The 24,688-nt window shown below is 40.7% G+C and overlaps 1 protein-coding gene across 1 annotated transcript in view; it reads left to right on the top strand.

The window, feature by feature from the left end:
* Positions 1-833: 833 nt before the first annotated feature.
* The window catches only part of SCN8A (sodium voltage-gated channel alpha subunit 8), a 156,383-nt gene continuing 132,528 nt past the window's right edge, over positions 834-24,688 (top strand). Inside the window, exon 1 of the mRNA XM_088836897.1 lies at positions 834-945. The gene's annotated coding sequence lies outside the window, so the exon portion shown is untranslated. The remainder of the gene's footprint in view (positions 946-24,688) is intronic.

Here is a 24,688-nt window from a genome sequence, read left to right as displayed (position 1 = left end):
CTTACCTGGAGAATCCCATGGACAGAGGAGCCTGGTGAGCTACAGTCCATAGGGTCGCAAAGAGTCAGACACGACTGAAGTGATTTAGCACACAGCACGTCTGATCCAGGAATTATATCTGGCTGGCATGTTTCCTTCCTGTTTACCATGTTTACTAAACCTTCATGTTTAGTTAGTGAGTACTGCTGCTAAGTCACTTCAGTCGTGTCTGACTCTGTGTGACCCCATAGACGGAAGCCCACCAGGCTCCCCCGTCCCTGGGATTCTCCAGGCAAGAACACTGGAGTGGGTTCCCATTTCCTTCTCCAATGTGTGAAAGTGAAAAGTGAAAGTGAAATCGCTCAGTCGTGTCCGACCCTTAGCGACCCCACGGACTGCAGCCTACCAGGCTCCTCCATCCATGGGATTTTCTAGGCAATAGTACTGGAGTGGCTTGCCATTGCCTTCTCTAATTAGATACTATTAAGGACTGGTCTGGATATTTTTACTGGCAAGCTGGGCAACACAATGCAGGTATGTTACCTGCTCTTGAGAATTTCAGTGCAGGACTCTTACACCTAACTAAGCATAAAAGCAGGTCTAGACAATTATATAAATGTCCATCGACTGTGTTTATGTGGTAACTGTCTTCTGACTTTGAAGGACTGTCATGTAAATCAGAGACCTGAGTACTCAAGAATTAGCGTTAAGTTTGATAGGTGAAAGCTGGCAGAGGCAAAATATGACGGAATGTGTGGAATGGGCTTATTTGTTCACAGATGAACTGCCTCAGGTCAAAACTCTCTGTTCCTCTGAACAGCAGAGTTGTTTTTTGTCTCTTGGCAGTTTGTAAAGGCCGCGCACGTGGCATGGAGTGGCTGGGCCGTCAGCGCATCTCCACCATGGCACTTTCACTGGGAAAATTGGGAGAATTCTCTGCTGCAGTGATGGGCTATTCTGTGCACGGTAGGATGGTTAGCTGCAACTCCAGCCTACTGCTCGATGCCAGCAGCACCCGCTTCGCCCCCAGCTGTGGCACTCAAAAATGTGTGTGTGTGTGTGTGTGCGCGCGCTTAGTTGCTCAGTCGTGTCTGACTCTTTGCAACCCCACAGACTGTAGCCCACCCATCCATGGGGTTTTCCAGGCAAGAGTACTAGAGTGTGTAGCCATTCCCTTCTCCAGGGGAATCATCCCGACCCAGGGATCGAACCCGGCTCTACTGCATTGCAGGCAGATTCTTTACCGCTGAGCCACAGGAAAGCCTCCCAAAATGTCTCTAGACAACGCCAAAATTTCTGTGAAAGGCAAGACCTCCCCAGTGTAGATCCTCTGGGTCAGGTAAACAAGTTAAGGTGCTTCAGAACTCTAGCACTTTAAACTTTCTTTTGCTTTCCAAGTGAATTCTGCAGCATAATTTTTTCAGCAAGTAAGAACTGGTTAGAGGACCTACCTAACTGGAGTTGTGATATTCAGTTACTGTCCAATTCAGGGAGTCTTTTTGGGTTGGAAGGTTGTCAGAATCTGCTGGGTGGTGATGGTGAGCTTGGAATATACAGGATGTTCCCTAACCAGGGTATACTCCTGGGAGAAGGCTATGAGATGAAAGGAGACGATTAGACCAGGTTGTAGTAAAGACACCTGAGTGAGAGACCAGCCACCGTGGGAAGGGAGCTGTGTGGATTAGCCATCCCAGCTTGGTCAGCTGGTCAAGCAAGTTTCTCTTCCTGACCCTTTTCCTTCCGTCTGAGAGCCTGGACTGTTCTGTGGTGAAGGAGGAAAGAATGCCCGTGCAACTTACAGGCTTGAATCTTGGTTCCTCCATTTACTAGTTTTGACCTGACATATTTCTTAATTTTGTTTCCTATTACATGTTTATTTAGTTTTTTTTAATTATGGTAAAATATGCATAACATAAAGTTTACCACTTTAACCAACTTTCCCCCTGCTACTTAGTTATCTTGTAACTGGGAGTTTGAACCTTTTGACAGCCTTCATCCAGCTTCCCCCTCCTCCCACCCTTTCGCCTGTGATAGCCACAGATCTGATCTCTTTCTGTGAGTTTGTCTGTTTTTGAAGTATAATTCACCTGCAACTCTAGGTTAGTTCTTGTTACACGACACAGTGATTCAGTATCTCTATACATTTCAAAATGATCACTGTGAGAAGTCTAGTTGCGATATGTCACCATACAAAGATATCACAGTTATTCACCATACAAAGATATCACACGGTTATCTACTCTGTTCCCCACATTGTACATTTCATATCCATGACCCCTATATTTTGCAACTGGAAGTTTGTACTTCTTAATCTCCCTCACTGATTTCTCTCCTCCCTCCACCCCCACCCCTCTGGCAATAAAATGTTTGTGCTGTGACTCTGTTTCTTTTTTATTATGTTCATTCTTTTTTGTGTTTTTTAGATTCCACAGTTAAGTGAAGTCATACAATACTTGTCGTTCTCTATCTGATTTATTTCATTTGGGACAACAGCCTCTAGGTGCATCTGTCTTATTCCAAATGGCAAGAGTTCGTTCTTTATAATGACTGAATGATATTCCATTGTATATATGTGCTGCGTCTTCAGTATTCATTCATCTATTGTTGGACACTTAAGTTGCCATTTTAGCTATTTTCAAGTGTACAGTTCGGTGGCATTAAGTGCATTCACATTGTTGTACAGCCATTGCCACCATTCACCTCCAGAACTTTTTCATCTGGCAGGACTGAAACTCCACCCATTAAAAAATAACTCCCCTTTTCCCCTCCCCCTTATCCCCTGGTAACCACTATTCTGCTTTCTATCTGTGAACTTGACTACTCTTGGTACCTTGTATAAGAGAAATCACGTAGTATTTGTCCTTTTGTGATGAGCTCATTTCACTCAGCATAATATTTTCAAGCTTCCTCCATGTTGTAGCTTGTGTCAGAATTTCTATTTTAAGGCTTAACAATATTCCATTGTATGTGTATGATGAATTCTTTATCCATTCATCTGTCAGTAGACATTTAGGTTGCTTCCACTTTTCTGCTACTGTGAATAATGCTGCCTTTTTTTTTTTTTTTTCCATTTAAAAATGGCAACAAATAATGCTTCTTTCGTACTGTGTGTAAAGACTCCTCGCAGAGTGCTGGGCATTGGCACATGAAAAGTGACACTTCCTTTTTTTCACCTATTTTTATGCCAGCTTCTCTACTTTTGCTTCTTTTAGGTCTCCCTCCTAGTACTGGTAATCCAACCAAAGCAGGGGCTAATGGAATTTTTTTCCCTGCAAGTTGAAGTCCCTTGCAAGACTGACGTCTGCAATCACTGTCCTCTGAACTCTCTGTGTTATTTCAAGACTAGTCAGTCTCTGAAAATTGGAGTTGATTTTGAGGTTGCCTTAAGTGCTCAGGTTCTCTTTAATGGCTCTGCAAGTCCTTCTCTAAGCTCATTGTCACATTTGTTTCCCCAAGATAATTTGTTCTAAAACCTTGCTAATGGCAGCTTGTTGTACCCAGGGTCCTGAGGTCCCTTCATCAAAGGTTTTGATTCATTTGTCATTCAAAAGACTATTGATAGCCTGAGGGTGAGTTTTAGATACACTTGGTGAATTTCATTGCTTTGTTCCTTTGACTCCTTTCTTTAAACACCCAGGCTCCCTCCCTGTGTGGGAAGAAATATTTTTGGCTGGCCCTTTTCTGTCTGTACTATGCCATCTGTCACAGGGGTCATTGCTCAGAGGCTCGCTTCTTCCCTGCTGGGAGCAGGTGGTCAAAACCAACGGCTATTGACAGGGTTGGGTTGGAGCAGCTTACCGGTGTGCCCTCAAAGCTGTGTGTATAGTTGTTATCTTCAGAGGAATACGAGAAGGCCTTACTTTGGGGTCATTTTTGCCTTAAAGAGGAAGAAAGGCAGATATGATCCTAAATTGTTAGTTAATTCCTATAGTCTAGACGCTTATCCACTGTCCTGTCTGTGCTCCTGCCTCTCTCCACCTCAACTGGTCCTGAGTTCTAAGACTGCTACCTGAGTCAGCCTACAGAGTACAGAGAAAGTACATCCATGAAAATTGTGGACAATATAATTAAACAGATTCACACCTTAAATGTAAGAGGTGACATCCTGCTCCGTGTTCAAAGAAAATAAAGTAACCCCTGAAATCTTCCAGTGCTCGTAGGTGGTAAAGACCTTAGTTTTAAAGTCTTATTTAAAGAGTGTGTGCTTCCAACCACTCAGGATTCTGGGCCTGACTCACGGGAGAGCCAGCCCAGTGCTGAGTCACTTAGCCAACTTCATTCATTGATCATGTGCTTATGCACAACTTGGTTGCAAGGTGGGAGAGAACTACTATTTTCAAATGTTCCTTCCTGAGGTAGCATGGTCCAGAAGTGAACCGGGAGACAGGATGCTCGGGTTCTATTCTTGGCTCAGCTACGCACCTTCAGCAAGAGACAGCCCTGTCCCCACCCCCACCCCACTGTGTTAATGTGGGAAGATCAGGGAAGTAGGTAAAACCAGCAAGACAGATAAGGTAGACTTTTTTTTATATATAAAATTGTTTTCCCAGCAAGATTATGAGGCAGTATGGCCCCCTACCCCGTGACTCCTGGTTCACCAGGCTTTGCTCAAGTTACTTACCATAGCCTCCACTTTTAAGATAAGGAGGAATTTCTCCTCCAAGATAAACCCCAGCATTCTTAGTCTTCTGTTCTTTTTCCAAGTGGTCATGCTTCTTTCCCACAGGACTCACTGGATTGTGCTTCGGTGCATTGAGCTGTTTTAAAAGGCACAAACAATTTTTTTCTGTTAAGTGGGGGAAATTCAGAAGAATTTCCAGAGTAAGTTCGTCCTAGGTATGTGGGCTCAGATTACTGAAATCATCTTGAACCAGTGTTATGTATTGCCAGCTTCTTTGGAGACTCCCTGGTTCCCCTCTATGTCTATTGTTTGCATAACTATTCTCTCTAGCTTGTGTCCTCTTATGTCAATCTCAACCCTAAGGCTTAGTTATACCTTTCGCCTCTTCTGATCCCTGGAAAAGTGAAACCTTTTTAGGTACTAGGCCTTAGGTACTATGTACTCCTTGTCATCCTAACCTCGATATAATAGTATCTCTAAACTTTGCCCATGTAATTCTTTTGTATTTAATATGAAATTGTTTAAGAATACAGAAAAGCATAGAAAATAATTTAATATTTGCTTTAAGTCTTTTTTTGAATGTAAGACGTCATGGGTTCGTTTGAAGCCCAGAATCACTGTGTGCAGCCCCCAGCTCTTTTGAGCAGACCGTCTTTGCAGAGTGCGTCGCCTGCCTGCAGGTTTGCCTTCCATGACCTGTGTTCATTATTCTGTTTCCTCAAGTGCTTTCACAGCTCCCTCCCCATCCCTTGCTGTGACCTTGGGCAAATTGCTTTACCTCTCTGAGGTTTATCTTTCCTCTCCTGTAAAATGAGAATAATAGCAGCACCTGCCTTTGCCAAGTTATTTTGAGAATCAAATGCAGTAATATATGTGGAAGTAGTCGGATAGCTCTGTGTTATGTGTTGCATCAGTCATCGTTATAGAGAACCCACAGCAATGTTTTCCAAGGCTGTGGGTGAGGGAGCTGTGGGGAGATGCCAAAGGAAATGGTGTATCAGAATCCCCAGGGGCTTTTTCAAACTGTAACCTATCTACCTTACCCTTGGATGTGTTTACATACATATATACATATACATAGATAATAGTTAGAATTACGTTGAAGGTCCAGGCCAAGGGGAAGTTATCTCTATATTCCCTATCGTTTTCAAGGTTCTCAGCTATTTTCTAACTTGTTGTTTTGCCGTGGAATGTCTGTTTAAGAAAATCAATTTCTTAGTCTCTCTTTTCTTAAAAATCATATTTTCAACAAGAATCTTCATCAACTGTTTCGCTAAGGAGGTTTGCTTTTACCAATATGCTTTGCAAAATTTCTGTTACCGATTCTTTATGACCCCAGAATATATCTTCTCTTCTTTGTTTTTTCTCTCTCCTGCTGCATGTAGTCTGAAGAGAGTTCTGGTAAGAGTTCAGGATGCCTCAGCAGTTCCTTGATAGCACATTATCTGAGGATAGGTGTAATTACTGTTTAATCATTTCTGTAACACTGTGTAGGTTCTCTATGTAGATTCTGGCTGCTGCTCATTGTCTCTTAGCCTTGCACATTTACTCGTTTGATTTTATTTAATTATGGTACCCTGACCCAAACTAGAGAAGGGATATTTGGATGAAGATATTCCTTATAATTGTTTTGAAGAACAATCAGTTTTATCATTTAAAAGATTTAATATTCAAGTGTAGAAATTAAAAATGCTTATACTCTAGAAACTAGTATTTGAACTCCTAAGTATATATACCCAAGAGACTTTCTCATATGAGTGCGTGGCAGCTGGGACCAGAATGTTTATGGTTGTTGATAATAGATGACATTTTTGGAAACAGAGTCTCATCAATAGAAGATAAATTGTGGTATAGTCAACAATGAACCACTACTATGAAACTGAGAACATGCATGAATTGGAGGAAACTATGTCAAAGGCAGGGCTTCCCTGGTGGCTCAGTGGCGAAGAATGCACCTGCAATGTAGGAGAAGCAGGTTCTTTCCTTGGGTCAGGAAGATCCCCTGAGGAAGGAAATGGCAACCCATTCCAGTATTCTTGCCTGGAAAATCCCATGGACAGTGGAACCTGGCTGGCTACAGTCCATGGGGTTGCAAAAGACTCAGACATGACTTAGCAACTAAGCAACAATGTCAAAAGGAATAAATGTCAGCCTTAATAGGAAATGGGATAATGCAAGTTTCAGGTTATGGTCAATATTTTGCATTTATACAAAGTTTCAGAACACACACGACAATCCTTTATGTTATATTGGATATGTGTTACATTTGGATACTTTGTGGTAATAGTACAAAAATAATATAAAATGATAAATTTTAGAACAGTGCAGAACAGTCCTTTATAATGGATACATTGTTTATGTGGTAATAATATAAAATAATACAAAGTGCAAGAATTTGAGAAACACCTAATTCAAGATAGTGATTGCCTTTGAGAAGGAAAGAGAGGACTTATATAGGAAAAATTGCACATGGAACTTCTGTTGCATCTGTAAAGTTCTCTTACTATCTGTGTGGTTTTTTAAAAGATGTTTACTTATTTATTTGTGGCTGTGCTGGGTCTTTGTTGCTGCATGGGGCTTTCTTTAGTAGTGGTGACCAGGGGCTTCTTTCTAGTTGCGGTGTGCGGCCTGCTCCTTCCTGGGGTGACTTCTCTTGTTGCAGAGCATGAACTCTGGAGTGTGGGCTCAGTGGTTGCGGCACATGGGCTTAGCTGCCCTGCGGCATGTGGAATCTTCTTGGACCAGGGATCAAACCTGTGTCTCAAGGGTTCTTAACCGCTGTACCATCAGGGAAGTCCATATCTGTATTTTTTTTGGTACCTGAAATAAGTCAACTGTAATAAGAATTCAAAATGTACGTCCTAGTTTGTTTAGGTTGCTGTAACAAAAATATCATTGTCTAGGTGACTTGTAAACAACCAATACTTCTTTCTTAGTTCTGGAGTCTAGGAAGTACAAAGTCAAGTTGCTCGCAGATTCAAGTCTACCCTTGCCTCCTGGTTCATAGAAGGTTGTCTTTTCACCTTGACTTCATATGGCAGGAGGGGCAAGGGAACTCTCTGGGGTTTCTTTTATAAGGCACTCTATCTTTTGTAATTCAACATACAAATTTTGGGAGAACACAAATATTCTATAGAAATGTATATAGAATATGACCCCCAACTTTGTAAAATTATGGACTAAGGAAAGAACATTCAAGGATTTAACAGTCATTCATATCTAGATGATTTTCATTTTTAATATTTTTCTGTGCTTTTCAAGTTTTCCACAGGCAAAAGTGATGATAAATACTATTTATTTAGTATTCATTTATGAGATCACAGAATATCAAAATAAGACAGTAAGATAGTATTGACAGCCACTCACAGTTTTTTCTCCAGTTGACCTGAGAGTATTTTTCAGTTACCTTAACTAGCTATAATTTTCAAACACTTTAATTTGATGAGTGCTTTACTGTTCTCTTTGCTTTATATTTTTCTTTACAATAAAAATTAAAGTTTACAGGAAAATAACTGGGATTTTTAAAGACAAAGGATGCTATGTAGTATTACGTAAAATCATGTTAAGGCAAATAATGACTTTCAAAGACTGACAGCATAATTAACAAATTGACTACTTCCTAGTTAGAAGAAATTCTCATGGGATTGAAGATGGCCTGGATCAGGCTACAGAGAAATAAACTTAATTTTAATTTTTTATTCTTCTTTTCTTTTCATCTTGTCCCTGGGACTTCATATTTCACATTCATAGAACAAACTTCCTTTTCTTCTCAACTTAGACATTACTTTTATAGGAAATCCTGCATCTACCCCACCCACACCCATCTGCCCCTCATTCTGGGTTCGATGGATCCCTAGTACCTTATCCTTAATACTGTTGTTCCTGCATTGTAATTGGCTGATAATCTGTCTCTACTGGAATTTAAACTCCATAAGGATAGGTTACAGATATTTTGTTCATTATTCAATTAATCCCTAGCATCTAGCACAATGTCCAGCTCATAGAAAGCACTGGTAATGCTTGAATTAAAGAGTAAACCGAATGTACCAGTTAATGCAAAGGTCACAGCTGAAGGGAGCATTCTGGAAACTGAACCATTTGATAAACTGTATTTTCTGCTCATAGGTACAGGAGAAGTCATGAGATTGAACAATAAGAATTCCAGAGTTTTCTCTGGAACTGGAAGTGGAGAAGTGAAGGGCTAGAGTTTTAAGTGCTGGTGCCTTCCTTGGTCTGATGAGTGAGGAAGTACTGAAATGAAGAAGGCACACCTGGGACTGAAATAAGTAAATGAGGTTTTAAAGTGTCAGTTCGTTCCTCCTCCATCTTATCTGATCTGAAATGTGATTTACAGACCTCGCTTTAAGCGGTATGCTTTCTTAATATTAGTTAACTTCTTTAGTCATCATTCGTTTTATAAAAACTTCTTATTGCAATGTAGCATGCATACAGAAAATGGCAGAAACCATGACTATGTACTTGATAAGTTTTCAGTGAACATACCTGTAAAACTGGCAAGTCAAGTCTCCGCCTGCCTCTTCTGCCTTGCCTCAACCTATCATATTTCTGTTAATATCAGGAGTCAGTCAGCCTGTTGGGCCCAGTGATTCAAAGCTGTTACCATCTTCCACCTTGTAGTCCGAATGAGGGCCACTTCCACCCAAAGGCGATGCTTCATTTTATTAACAAGTGCCACGTTCCCAAATCGTCACTTCCTTTTATCACAGAACTCTTGGACTATGGGTATGTGGAGAGATAGTTAATGAAAAAGTTAGTTATATAGTTGTTTGAGTCCTAGTTCTCTTGAATATTGACGTTCTCAAGACATATGGATGCATTATTTTAAAAGTATTAGAATCAGTTTGCTTCACAGTATGGCTGTTGTCTTACTTAAGACAAAAATATTGGAGGTTATTCTCTCATAAATGCCATAATCATCTGATGTCCTACTGTATTCCTCTTCATGGGCAAAGCACAAGGCAAAGTGTTTGGAGGATGCAATGATTAGTAAGTGTGATCTTTGTGCTTGAGGTGCTTATGATCAGGTAGGGGAAAAGAAACAGAAACATAAAACTTAAAATAGTATTTTAGGAGTGATATGCTGAGGGGAGAGTGGGACTGCTTTTGGCTAGAGGGAATATGCCTGGCAAAATGAGTGGCACAGCCACAGGTGTGGGAATGGAAAAATACAGGAGTGGGGAGTGGTTTATGAAGCATAGGATGCAAGCAGAGAATGTCTATTAATAGGCTATAAAGGGCTCTGAGTGCTCATTTAAGGATTTGAAATTTTAATCAAAAGCAGTGGAGAGTCTGAAAAGCAGTGGAGAATGAGTCTGAAGGTTTCTGAGCAGAAGACCGTCAAACCTAAACTTCATACCAGTTTCAGAGTATATACACCAGTTTAGAATTATCATACTGTCCAGAGGTTGTATGGGTCGTGCTTTAAGGGTTAGTCAGATTCATTTATCCTCAGTGAGGTGGTTAACAAGACTTAAGGCACCATAACAGCCGTGAGTAATTTTCTACTTTAATTTTTCTACAGGATTTTTTATAGTCTCATCATCTCTGCGTAGATGAGAGAGAGAACTTTGAACATCTTAGGGAAAAGCATAAGATTAATTTTTGTTAATACATTACAAATGAGATTAGAAATACAGTTCTTATCTTGTTATCACTGTGCTTGTCCCATTATAACGCTCTTTTCCTGAACGAGAAGCATCAACCTGCAAAAAAGCACACTGAGTCCTGGGTCTGCTCCCTTCTCTCTTTGTGACCCTGAATGTGTCATTTAACTTCTGTGAGCCCATCTTGGGGTGTAGTTGTAGGATTTCATTTGAAAAGATAGCATTATGAAAGCATTACTAACAGTATTGAGATACATGTTGCTGTGCTATATATTTGGAGATGATATTTACAAATACTTCTGAAAAGACTGTCCACATCAAGTCCACAATGCTTAAAGGCAGTGTGTTGTCATAGAGAAGTGCTGGTGTAGAAAGCAGAAGCATGGAGTCCCAGCCTACACCCTGCCACTTGCCGTTGTAACTCAGAGGTAACTGCTTTTGTAAGCTACCCTGCTTTTATCTTAAAAAAAAAAAAAAAAAAGTGAAGTTGCTCAGTCGTGTTCGACTCTTTGCGACCCCATGGACTGTAGCCCACCAGGCTCCTCTGTCCATGGGATCCTCCAGGCGAGTCCTGGAGTCTTAAGGCACCACCAAAAAAAAAAAAACGGAACAGCAGCAAAGCCAGAGGGAACAAAACACACTCAAATTCAACTCCAAAAGACTTAAATGAGTAATATATGTCTTCACTGCATGCTTCTTGAAGAGGTTATCAAAGTGTGTGTTGGCCTTTAAATTGCTAGACTTCCTGAGTATTCTTTAGCCACTCAATATAGTAGGTCCTGTCTCCTCTTTTTCTTTCTGTCCCCAGACTTCCCATCTGCACTGACAGCTGTCTCCAGTTCAGTTGCTCAGTTTTGTCCAACTCTTTGCGACCCCATGAACCGCAGCATGTCAGGCCTCCCTGTCCATCACCAACTCCCAGAGTCAACACAAACCCATGCCCATTGAGTCAGTGATGCCGTCCAACCATCTCATCCTCTGTTGTCCCCTTCTCCTCCTGCCCTCAGTCTTTCCCAGCATCAGGGTCTTTTCCAATGAGTCAGCTCTTCGCATCAGGTGGCCAAAGTATTGGAGTTTCAGCTTCAACATCAGTCCTTCCAATGAACAACCAGGACTGATCACTTTTAGGATGGACTGGTTGCATCTCCTTGCAGTCCAAGGGACTCTCAAGAGTCTTCTCCACACCACAGTTCAAAAGCATCAATTCTTCTGCGCTCAGCTTTCTTTGTAGTCCAACTCTCACATCCATACATGACCACTGGAAAAACCATACTCTTGACTAGACGGACCTTTGTTGACAAAGTGATGTCTCTGCTTTTAATATGCTATATAGGTTGGTCATAACTTTCCTTCTAAGGAGTAAGCGTCTTTTAATTTCATGGCTGCAATCAGCATCTGCAGTGATTTTGGAGCCCAGAAAAATAAAGTCAAACACTGTTTCCACTGGTTTCCCATCTATCTGCCATGAAGTGATGGGACCAGATGCCATGATCTTAGTTTTCTGAATGTTGAGCTTTAAGCCAACTTTTTCACTCCTCTTTCACTTTCATCAAGAGGCTCTTTAGTTCTTCACTTTCTGCCATAAGAGTGGTGTGTCATCTGCATATCTGAGGTTATTGCTATTTCTCCCGGCATCCTTGATTCCAGCTTGTGCTTCCTCCAGCCCAGCATTTCACAGTGTCCTCTGCATAAAAGTTAAATAAGCAGGATGACAATATACAGCCTTGACGTACTCCTTTTCCTACTTGAAACCAGTCCATTGTTCCATGTCCAGTTCTAACTGTTGCTTCCTCTCCAGTAGCAGCCATGTTCTCAGGATTTTCCTTCATGACCTCTTTACCATCACCATCACCATCACTATCATTATTATTTAAAGAGTTTTCCCATGTCCCTTCTTACCCATTGTTCTCTTTGGAATACAGAAGATAGCTAGTTTTAACAGGTAAGGAATTCTCCCTCTTTTGAAAATGGATAAGTGTGTGTGTGCACGCGCACGTGCATGCATATGTGTGTGTGTGTGCTGTCGTGTCTGATTCTTTTGTGACCCCCATGGACTATAGCCCACCAGGCTCCTCTGTTCATGGAATTTTCCGAACAAGTATGCGGAGTGGGTTGCCATTTCCTACTCCAGAGGACCTTCTCATCCCAGGGATCGAATCTGCATCTCTTCCATCTCCTGCATTGGCACGCAGGTTCTTTAATACCTTCTCCCTGTGACACTGGCAGTTTGAATCAAAGCAAGTCAGTTGGTCTCTCAAACCTCAAACACCTTTTCTGTGAAATTTGATCTAGTAATATTTGCTCCTTTAACCTCACTAGTGAGGCTGAGATGAGTTAAAGGAAAGAAAATGCTCTGTAAATGTTATAGCCCATACAAATATGAGGTTGCTTTAATTTGTAGCCTCCGCAACTGTTTGCAGAGATTGTCCCTCTGGCAGCTCAATCTCCTAGGATTCTTGACAAGTCTAAAATCTTGTTCAGGAAAGTTCTATCCTGGTTTTAGTTGTGGCTGACCACACTGGATTGTTTGCTGCAGTGACCTCCTAGCAGTTCACAGGCAAGCGACTGTGTATCAGTGTATTTACATTTGTATAACACTGCTAGAGCTCTCCGGAGAAGGCAGTGGCACCCCACTCCAGTACTCTTGCCTGGAAAATCTCATGAACAGAGGAACCTGGAAGGCTGCAGTCCATGGGGTGGCTGAGGGTCGGACACGACTGAGCGACTTCACTTTCACCTTTCACTTTCATGCATTGGAGAAGGAAATGGCAACCCACTCCAGTGTTCTTGCCTGGGGAATCCCAGGGACAGGGGAGCCTGGTGGGCTGCCGTCTATGGGGTCGCACAGAATCGGACACGACTGAAGTTACTTAGCAGCAGCAGCTAGAGCTCTCAGCAGATGCCCTCCCAGCTGCTCTTCATGGTAGCCCTGTGAGGTGGGTTTCGTTACCCTGTACCCTCCCAGCTGCTCTTCATGGCAGCCCTGTGAGGTGGGTTTCGTTACCCCGTACCCTCCCAGCTGCTCTTCATGGCAGCCCTGTGAGGTGGGTTTCGTTACCCCGTACCCTCCCAGCTGCTCTTCATGGCAGCCCTGTGAGGTGGGTTTTGTTACCCTGTGGTTGAAGCTGTGTCTCAGACCCTTCTGTTGGGTGTGTGTCTCCCTGCTTGTAGTCACCATGTCTGAGAACCACAGCAGCTACTTGGGTGACCTGTCTTCCCTTCCCCCATAGAACCTCACGGAAGTGTGAGCCTTGCTTCTGAGTTAGGTAAGTAGGTGATCTTCTCGTAACTGTGTAATGGGTCTGCCTGGGTATTATTGATTTTTTTTTTTAATTTATGTTTTATTTTTGAGTGTAGGATAATTATAATCTTGTGATGGTTTTTTACCATATATTAACATGAATTGGCCATCAGCATACATATGTCCCCTCCCCCTTGTACCTCTCTCTCACCCTCCTCCTCCTCCCACCCCTCTAGGTTGTCAGAGAGCACGGGCTTTGGGTTCCCTACGTCGTACAGCAAACTCCCACTGGCTTTCTCTTTCACATGTGGTAATGTGTATGTTAGTGATTGATTCTGCAAGTGAAGAGCAAAAACCAGAGGTGCTCAGAGAGACCTTTGTGGTACCCATGTTCCAACCTCTTAGCAAGGCTTTGGTGTTCAGTGTTGCTGGAGTGCCCTAGGTCTGACCTAGTTGAGGTGTTAACCCTTTTTTGACCAGTGAAACAATATGTGAGTTGCCTGCATAGCTGTTTGCTCTTGTGTTGCCATTAAAAGTCTTCCTCCTGTTTGTAGAACTTCTTTGGAGTAGGCAAGTACTTGACCTTAGTCTACAGGGGAAACCCTGTGGGCTTTGGAAGGGGGCTCTTCCCATATGACCTTGGGAATTCATATTTTTTATATAAGTCTTACTTTCTTCACTTGTGAAATGAAACTGTCAATACCTGCTTAATTTGGTGTTGTGAAAATTAAAGGTAATGTTTATAAAATGCCAGACAATGTTATAATAATCTCTATAGACATTGCACCAACCTTGCATACAGGCACATAACCACGTTCATATATTTCTGCGTGTCCATATCAAGTGAACTTTATTAGTAAACAATCACTGTCCATTGCTGTTAGAGATGTCCATTGAATTCTGGGGTTGATAGAGATTCAATCATTTTGGTTAATAGCTTTAGAGCCATCTTGACACTCTGCAGAAATGTCTTTAAGGTGACATGGGTGGAGTGAGGGTGGGCTCCAGGCTTACTGCATTCTTCAACCAGAACAGATGCTTTTGTCTATATTATATATTGACATTTCATCTAAGATTTCATTTGAGAAAGACCTCTACTGCCTGAAAACAAACATGCTTTAAAGTTTTCATCCAGCTTTCTACCATCCCGTGTGGAAATTTACTTTGCAATATGGCTGCCATATAATGAGTTAGGAGAATGTGTTCTGATGTCAGTTTTCTAAGCTGTAAGCTTTCCAGTGCTTGCCATATAGCAGATACCCAAGAAGTGTTTATTGAATGAATGAATTCCTGGTCATGGTTATGGTAAGGATCAGCCAAATAGTACTTGACCTCTTTTTAGCCTCTGTGTTCATTCCTTTATTCAACACATAATTATTTAATGATAGGTATTGAATCAGGACACAGTTCTTTCTGATTTAAGCCTCCGTACATTTAGAATTTTCATAATTCTCTCAGAGAAGCCAACCTTGCTTAGCCTGTCAGAGTCCAGCGTAGCTAATTAGTCTATTTTTATGAAAGCAGAGCTGAAAGGGATCTCAGAAGAGGTGCAGAGAAGGGGGAAAAGTGCTGATAACAAGAAGTAGTATAGTGAAATGATTAAGAACACAGACCCTGAAGCCAGACAGCTTGGGTTTGAAAACCATTCTGTGATCTTGGGCAAATTACTTAATCTCTGTGCTTCAGTAATATGAGATAGTAATAATTCTACCTCACAGGATTGTAGGAAGAATCAAAAGAATTATTATAAAAGCTCTTAGAGCTGTGCCTAGAGCATGTAGTAAATACTCCATATTAACTATTATTATTGTTAATATTATGATTATCATTTATTTATTGAGACCTACTTCACATTTATCATCTCATTTAATCCTCAAATGAGGAAATGAAGGCTCCATAATATTATGTAATTTTCCCAAGGTCAGTTAGCTGGCAAATTGCAGAGCCAGCTCTAGAAATCATTTCACGCATCTCCCTTCTTTTATAAATAAAACCAAAGCTTGGATTGATTTATTAAAGGCCATAAGGGTGGTCAGTTACAATGTCTGAATTATAATATTAGTTTCTTAAGCTTGGCCTCAAATTGTATCTCCTTGGACTGTGAAGAAAGCTGATCACCGAAGAATTGACTTTTGAATTGTGGTGCTGGAGAAGACTCTTGAGAGTCCCTTGTACTGCAAGGAGACCCAACCAGTCCATTCTAAAGATCAGTCCTGGGTGTTCATTGGAAGGACTGATGCTGAAGCTGAAACTCCAATACTTTGACCACCTCATGCGACTAGTTGACTCACTGGAAAAGAATCTGATGCTGGGAAAGGTTGGGGGCGGGAGGAGACGGGGACGACAGAGAATGAGATGGCTGAATGGCATCACTGACTCTATGGACATGAGTTTGAGTGAACTCCAGGAGTTGGTGATGGACAGGGAGGCCTGGCGTGCTGTGATTCATGGGGTCGCAGAGAGTCGGACACGACTTAGCGACTGAACTGAACTGAACTGAACTGAGGTGTAGTAGTGATCTTGATCTGATGTCTTAATTTAAAAAAAACTTTATGACAATGGTGATGTCAGCTGTCTACAGCTGACACAACCATGTCCACAACTATTGTTTTGACTGCAAGTCATTAGGCTTTACAGAAGCATATGGGCGAGGGTCTTACCAGTAGAAAACAGAAACCTCATAATAATCATTATAGTCAAATGCTATATTTTGAAGATGGAAAAGTCAAAGCTAACTGTAAAATCTCATGACTTAATTTCTGAATTCTGAATGCAATGAAAAAAGGTATATGCAGATGAAAGTAATATAACCCTGTGATGTTTTGTGATCATAGTCCATATCCTAATCCTTAGTTGTGAAAGGTAAGTCCAGTAAGCGTTTCCACCATCTCTTTCTCTGGTAAGAGTGAAACCATCTTCATTCCTCACTTAAACTTGGCAAACCTGCCCCTGGCTGTGTGTAGTCTGTGATGTAGTAGAGAGTATGTACAACTTGCCTAAATTGTTCACAGCACATTTGGATTTTTTTGCATCAACTGAAAAGTGAACATTTTCAGGTCAGGTTTCATATCATAGATTACCCACCAGAAATGAGTATCTACAATGATGGTGTCTTGGTTCAGCAGGATTTATGTAATGATTTGCTAAAATTGTTTTGAATTTTTACTTATTTTATGAAGCTTGTGTGGAATGGAAAAAATTAAACTGGGGATACAGATCATATTGAGAGCCAGTATTTACCTTACCCATTCTGCATGCCAGACGCTGTGTTAACGCCTGTGTCTTCTTTGTCATGGTAGGAGGTCTCAAAGGCATTGTGTAGTAGAGGCAGAGTTTAAAACTGTTGGAGTTTTGGTCAGAAGCAGTGAATCTCTACCCCAAATCATATTTTCAGTGGACTTAAGCTGTTTAACTGTATCTATTGATAATAGGAAAGGGAAAAAAGCAACATTAAGTATGAGATTTGTGGGCTTCCCAGGTGGTGCTAGTGGTAAAGAACCTGCCTGCCAATGCAGGATGTGTAAGAGATGCAGGTTCAATCCCTGGGTTGGGAAGATCCCCTAGAGAAGGGCATGGCATCCCACTCCAGTATTTTTGCCGGGAGAATCTCGTGGACAGAGGAGCCTGGCAGGCTACAGTCCATAGGGTCACAAAGAGTTGGACATTACTGAAGTGACTGAGCGCACACATGAGATTTGTTGATTTCCTCAGTTATAATTAGGAATTTTATAATGTTTGTGTGTGTACAGTTACTTCCTTGCTCCACTCCCAACCATATGGAGGGGTTTTCCTGTCCCGACCATGCCCAGTAGATCTTTATGGGAGATGGTATAAAGGGAATATTTCTCATCCAAGCTCTGGAGTTGTACCAAGAAGCCTGCCTTAGATACTTGAGATAAAATATGGCTGCTTAAACACTTTGGTCTTCCCTTGGAGTAAGAACGCCTGTTAATTGAGATTTCTTTCCTCAGTGTTAAGCATATGTCAGTAGTTTAGTTCTCTGGAATACGTGGAGACAATCTAGTGGAAAATAAGACAACATCTGCTCTCTTTAAACGACTGCATGGGGACGGTAGATAGGGACCACATAGGTGAGAGGGGAGTCTCAATATTACTGTGAAAAAAATTCATGTATACTGACGGTAAAATCTAATGTGCATGTTGGAATTGAGGCAAAAAGAAGTGAAGAACCACAGATCACCAGAACCCTTTTTGGTTACAAAGCAATGGGCAAGAAAAATTGTTTGCCTGGAATAACTTGAATCGGGAAACTTGTGAAGAGGATGGCAGTAGATGAGAGGGTGGCGACCACAGTCTGCGAAGGGGTGAAAAGGCAAAGACTCCTGTACCTTGTAGAATAAATTAGAGGAACAGGGAAGGACGGTTAAATTGGAAAAAAGGAAAGCTGGTGTTGGGGAATAGGTGATAAAATTGAGGAAAAATGTGACTCATCGTGTCAGCAGAGCCAGGGAGATGGAAGTCTAATGACCTCTTGCTTGGGCTATTTATTGAGAAGCAGGTTTGATAGTTGTATGTCTACATAGACAAGGAGGAAATCTGTCTTCATTTTGGGCTGACGGGACCTGCTCAGAGGAACTTTTGGTTCCATTTGAAATCATTATAATCATTGGTTTTGACTTCACTTAAAAGCATTTTTAGATCAAAATATTCAAGTACTCAAAGTCTAAGTGCTTCACATGTACCTCCTGATAGTTACTTCCTTATGATGGTTAATCTTAAGTTTATATCCGTATTAGGCCTCTTTCAAAATATTCTATAAACATCTTGGATGTCTGCGGGAAGACAGATGTAAATCAGCCAAGAATGACTCTCCTACGAGGATTAGGAAGAGACCACTTATTGAGAATCATGGTCAAATAGCTCAGCTTTGGGAAAGTCGGGTGGGTGTGAGGCTTAAGAAGAACAAACGTTGAAGTGGCTTCACAAGATCGAAAACCTGTGAAACAGAAGAATGCACAGGGCAATTGTCAGTTAGCATGGGTGCTGCCATTCACTGGGGGTGGGGATGGGTCAGAAGATATTTTAGGAGGGAAAGCCAGATTTTGATGTTATCAAGAAAGGCTTAGGACTGCAGTGTTTTCTGTTTCAAATGAGTAATTTTAAGGTTTGACAAAATTGCTTTTATTTCAATGTCTAGAATTGTTATAGGATTTTCCAAAATGAAATCTGTAAATGACAAAGTAGAAAATTGGCCGCCTAGCATCTAGTTGTCATTGGAGGAAGGGGGGTCCAGGGAGTGGGGACAGTGTAAACTCTGTCCATCTGGCTGCTTTTCACTCTTCTCCTGTGATAAGAGCCGCCCACTTTCCTCCCAGTGCAGAGCTGCTCCTCAGACTCGTTCCAAGTGAGCTATATATCAACTTGCAAAGACTGGCTGGCAGTCCTCAGAGTCTCGCTATAGTTCTGTCCCAAGCTTCTTCTCTCAGCTCTTGTCCCTAAGTCTTTCCCTTGAACTTCAAGACCACATATCTACTGGCTCTTCAGAGCCTCCATGTGGATGTACAAAAGCAACTCCCCATGTTGAAAAGTGAAGTCATAATCTTAAGCCCAGAGCTGCGCATCACATCTGTCTCTGAATTTTACTACCTTGCATCCATTGCCTATGGCAAAAATCTGGGCCTCTTTCTTAATTTTCCTTCTGCCTTACCTCCCACTTCGGTTAGTTGACATTCCCTTCTGTGCATAACCCCTATTGCTGCTGCCTGGTTCAGGCCTTCATTTTCTCTCGGCTGAACTGCTTCAGCAGTCTTCCACCTGGTCGCTTCACTCTGATTTTGCCCCTCCTCCACCTCTTCTTCCACCTGCCTGCCTCATTCTTTGCACTGTAGCTGGAATAATCTTCCTAAAGTGTAACTTTGATCAAGTCATTTAACCTTCAGAATCTTCATATTGCCTTTGGGATAAAATCAAAACCATTGCACATGATCATGATTTTTGCCTCCCTGATAGACACCTGTTTACCTGTTGTTAGTTTTCTAAAGTCCAGTTACACTGACGCAGTACCTAAGGACCCTGATCTCCCTTGTCTGTCTGTGGTCTGTATATGCTATTTTTCTTCCTGCAAAGCTGTAACCATTTTCCTGCCATCTTATACTTCTCCAGCTTTGGGCTTTAGCTAAGGTGTCACTCATTGCAGGAAACCTTCCCCGATCTCACTGAACTAGATTAGGTGTCTTGCTTGTGTATGTCTATGGAAGCCTGTTGGATTTATCTTATTGTACTTTGCTGTTTACTTGTCTTCTGCCTCTGAAGACTTTAAAGGTCCCTGAAGACAAGGAGCTATATTGATCAGCAGTACGGTATCTGGCATATAATAGGGGTATAGTAAGTGTTTCCGTTTTTTTCTCTTTAAAAATGGTAAAATATACAAAATATAAAACTTTCCTTTCTAACCATTTAAGCGTACAATTCAGTAGACTTGAGTTTATTCACTTTGTTTTGCAACTATCACTTCTATCCATCTTCAGAACTTTTTTGTCATCCCAAACTGAAACTCTCTTACCATTAAACAATAACCACCTTGCTTCCTCCCTCAACTCCTAGTAACCACTATTCTGCTTTTTGTCTCTATGCATTTGATTGTAGGTAGTGAACATTAAGTGGAATCATGCAATATTTGTCCTTTCATGTCTAGCTTATTTTACTTAGCGTGCTGGCATCAAGGCTCATTCTTGTTGTAGCATATGTCAGAATGTCCTTCCTTTTTAAAGCTGAATCATATGCCATTGTACATCTGTAGCCCGTTTTGTTTGTCCATTCATCTGCCTGTTGATATTTGTGTTGATTCCACCTTTTGGCTATTGTGAATTCTGCTGCTGTTAACATGAGCCTATAAATATTTGTTTCAATCCCTGCTTCCAGTTCTTTTGGACATGTACCTAAAAGTGGGATTGCTGAATCTTATGGCAATTCTGTGTTTAATTTTTTGAGGATGCACCATACTGTTTCCATAACAGCACAAGGGTTCCAGTTTCTCCACGTTTTCCAACGCTTGTTAGTTTCTGTTTTGTTGCCTTTTGTAATATCCATCTTAATGAGTTTGAAGTGGTATCTCATTGGGGTTTTGATTTGCATTTCCCTAATGATCAGTGATGTTGAGCATCTTTTCACGTGGTTATTGTCCATTTGCATATCTTCTTTGGAGAATGTCTATTCAAGTCATCTGTCCCCACTTTTTAGTTAGTTTGGTTTTTCGTTGTTTTTGAGTTATAGGAACTCTTTACATATCCTGAGTGTTAATGCCTTATGAAATACATGATTTGCAGATATTTTCTCTCATTCCGTGTGTTGCCTTTTCACTCTTAATTGTGTCCTTTGATGCAGAAAGCCTTTTAATTTTGATGATGCACAATAAATCCATCTTTTCTTTTGTTGTTCTGCTTTTGGTGTCATATGCAAGAAATCATTGACAAATTTAACTTTATGGAGCTTTCCCCCTGTGTTTTCTTCTAAATAGTTTTATATTTTTAGCTCTTACATTTTGATATTTGATCCATTTTGAGTTAATTTTTGTATGTGGTATAATAAGGTGAGAGTACAACTTCATTCTTTTGCATTGGGTATTGGATTTTCCCCGCACCATTTGTTGACTGTCTTTTCCCCCATTGAATGGTCTTCGCACTGTTTTTGAACATCATTTGACCATATGTGTGAGGATTTGCTTCTAGGCTCTCTGATGTATTACATTGGTTTATATGTCTGTCTTTATGCCAGCACCACACTGCTTTTGTTCTGTAACTTTGTAATAATTTTTGATATCAAAAAGTATGAGCCCTCCATATTTTTTCTTTTTTAAGTCTGAGAAAGTATTTTTTTTAAGATTTTTTTTTTTTGGCTGTTCTGTGTCTTCATTGCTCCACATGGCTTTCTCTAGTTGCTGCAAGGTGAGGGGGTGGGCAGGCTTCTCATTGCCGTGGCTTCTCTTGTTGGGGAGCACAGGCTCTAGGCACGTGGGCTTCAGTAGTCACGGCGCATGGGCTTAGTTGCTCCACTGCATGTGGGATCTTCCCTGACCAGGGATCGAATCCACGTCCCCTGGGTTGGCAGGCGGATTCTTGACTGCTACACCACCAGGAAGCCCTGAGACAAGTTTTTAATACTGCTTGCTGTGTGCCCATGCCTGTAGTGTTTCCCTTAGCAACTCCTCCGAGGTGACTTCTCTTCCTTCATCTATGTCATAGCCTAACTCCAGTGCCAGTTTTCTTTCCCTTTTCTACCCCCTTTTCTTCAGAGTCATCTTTATTTGTGTGTGTTCAGGCTACCACTGATGTTTTAAGGTCTTCATACTCCTGGATGACCAACAGAAGGGAGCCCTATTTATTTGTGGGAGTTCTCTGTAATTCCTGCATACAGGTCTCTTATCAGATATATTTCAAATATTTTTCTTGTTTTTACTTTCTTATCTCTACTATTGATCTCTACCAACTTTGAGTCTGGTTCAGTCTCTTTCAGAGCTCTCAGGGCTAAAAATTGCACTTATTTTTATGATGGGTGAGGTGCATTGCCTCAGAGACTCTGTGGCATAGTGAAAAGAGCCTTATACTGGAGGCCAGAAGACCTATGCCCTAGCTCTGTATCTGTCACCAATTGATTAGCAGTTACATAACTTACTGTTAAATTTTTTTATCTGTGAAGTTAAGGAAAGTTGGGCTAAATGGCCTCCAGTTTCCTTCTAAATCTAAAAAGTTCATTTTTATTTTTATTCTTCAGAAGGAGGAGGAATTTAAGCTGGTTTTATAGATGAACAGAATTTAGATGAGAAGGAAAGAAAGAGTTCAGGAGATTTAAAATAAGAAAATGAAAGTGTGTTTAGGAGTCAATGAAAACAACAGTAACCAGACAATTAAGTGATGCTGAGTCAGTTGGATATCCATGCAGGAAAAAAAAAAGAAAAGAACCTTGACCTCTATCTCACACAATATACAAAATCAATTCCAAATTATATGAAGCCTGAATAAGAAGGTAAAACAATAGAGCTTCTAGAAGAAATTTTAAGCTCGTTGCTGCATGATCTTGGGATTTACAAAAAAATTTTTATAACAACAATAGCATCAAAATATACACACATGAACGGGAAGATTGATAGATGAATTTCAGTAAAATTAAGAACTGCTTTCTATCAAAAGACACCATTAAGAAAGTAAAAACAAGAAAAATATTTGAAATATATCTGACAAGAGACCTGTATGCAGGATGTACAGAGAACTCCCACAAATAAATAGAAAAATGCAGATGACTCAGTAGAAGAAAATGGGCAAAGACTTAAACTGCTATTCCACAAAGGAGGATATCTAAATGGTCAATAAACATATGCAGAGGTGTTCAGTATCATCATAGAAAAGCAAGTTAAAACTCCAGTGAGCTAACAAACACATGAAAAACTGCTCAGCATCATTAGTCATTAGGAAAATGCAAATCAAAACCACAATGAGCTACCACTTCATATCCACTAAGATGGCTGTTAAAAAAAAAAAAAAGGAAAATATGTGTTGGCTAAGATGTAAAGAAATTGGAACCTTGCTGGGTGAGAATGCAAAATGGTTTCGCTTCTGTGGAAAAACAGTTTGGTATTTCCTCAAAAAGTAAAATACAGAGTTACCATTATGACCCTACAGTTCTACTCTGAGGTATATACTTAAAAGAACTAAAAACAGGGACTAAAATAAGTACATGAGCATGTACTATTCACAATAATCAAGAAATGGAAAGAACCCCACCCGGTTTTTCCTCAGTGGATGGATGAATAAATAAATTATGATACATACATGTAATGAAACATTATTCATCCATAGAAAGGAGTGAAGTACTGGTACATGCTAAGTGTGGATGAAAGAAGCCAGACACAAAAGGTTACATATTGTTTAATTCCATGTATATGAATTTCCAGAATAGATCAATCAGTAGATTATAGAGACAGAACACCATGGTTGCCAAAAGCTGGGGAGGGTGGGGTTGGGTGGGTATAGGGAAGAGGGATGGAGGGAAGTTGACTAACGGATAAAGAGTTTTACTTTGAAGTGATGGAAATGTTTTAGAACTAGATAGAGGTGGTAGTTAAGGGTTCCCAGGTGGTGCTAGTGGTAAAGAACCTACCTGCCAGTGGTGCTGGGAAAACTGGTCAACCACGTATAAAAGAATGAAACTAGAACACTTTCTAACACCATACACAAAAATAAATTCAAAATGGATTAAAGATCTAAATGTAAGACCAAAAACTATAAAACTCTTAGAGGAAAACATAGGCAGAACACTCTCTGACATAAGCCACAGCAAGATCCTCTATGACCCATGTCCCAGAGTAATGAAAATTAAAACAAAAATAAACAAATAGGACCTAATTAAACTTAAAAGCTTTTGCACAGTGAAGGAAACTATAAACAAGGTGAACAGGCAGCCTTCAGAATGGGAGAAAATAATAACAAATGAAACAACTGACAGAGAATTAATCTTCAAAATATATAAGCACTTCATGTAGCTCAATACTAGAAAAACGAACAGCCCAATCAAAAAGTGGGAAAAGAACTAAACAGACATTTCCACAGAGAAGACATACAGATGGCTAATAAACAAAAAAAAAGGTGCTCAACATCACTCATTATTAGAGAAATGCAAATCAAAACCACAATGAGGTATTAGCTCAACGCTGGTCAGAATGGCCACCATCAAAAAGTCTACAAACAATAAATGCTGGAGAGGGTGTGGAGAAAAGGGAACCCTCTTACACTGTTGGTGGGAATGCAAACTGATACAGCCAATAAGGAGAACAATGTGGAGATTCCTAAAAAAACTGAAAATAGAACTGCCATACGACCCAGCAATCCTACTGCTAGGCATACACACCAAGGAAACCAGAATTAAAAGAGACACATGTACCCCAATGTTTGTTGGCAGCACTGTTTGCGATAGCTAGGACATGGAAACAACCTAAATGTCCATCAGCAGACCAAAAAATAAGGAAGTTTTGATACATATACACAATGGAATATTACTCAGCTATTAAAAGGAACACATTTGAATCAGTTCTAATGAGGTGGATGAAACTGGAGCCTATTATACAGAGTGAAGTAAGTCAGAGAAACACCAATACTGTATATTAATACATATATATGGAATTTAGAAGGACAGTAACAACGATCCTATATGCAAGGCAGCAAAAGAGACACAGATGTCTTGAGAAAGAAGAATGGAGCTGGAGGAATCAAC

This window comes from Moschus berezovskii, chromosome 6 (genome assembly GCF_049115385.1).
Source record: "Moschus berezovskii isolate FMDL1 chromosome 6, NW_MosBer_1.0, whole genome shotgun sequence".
Classification (NCBI taxonomy): domain Eukaryota; kingdom Metazoa; phylum Chordata; class Mammalia; order Artiodactyla; family Moschidae; genus Moschus; species Moschus berezovskii.
This window is presented reverse-complemented; position numbering and strand designations above follow the sequence as displayed.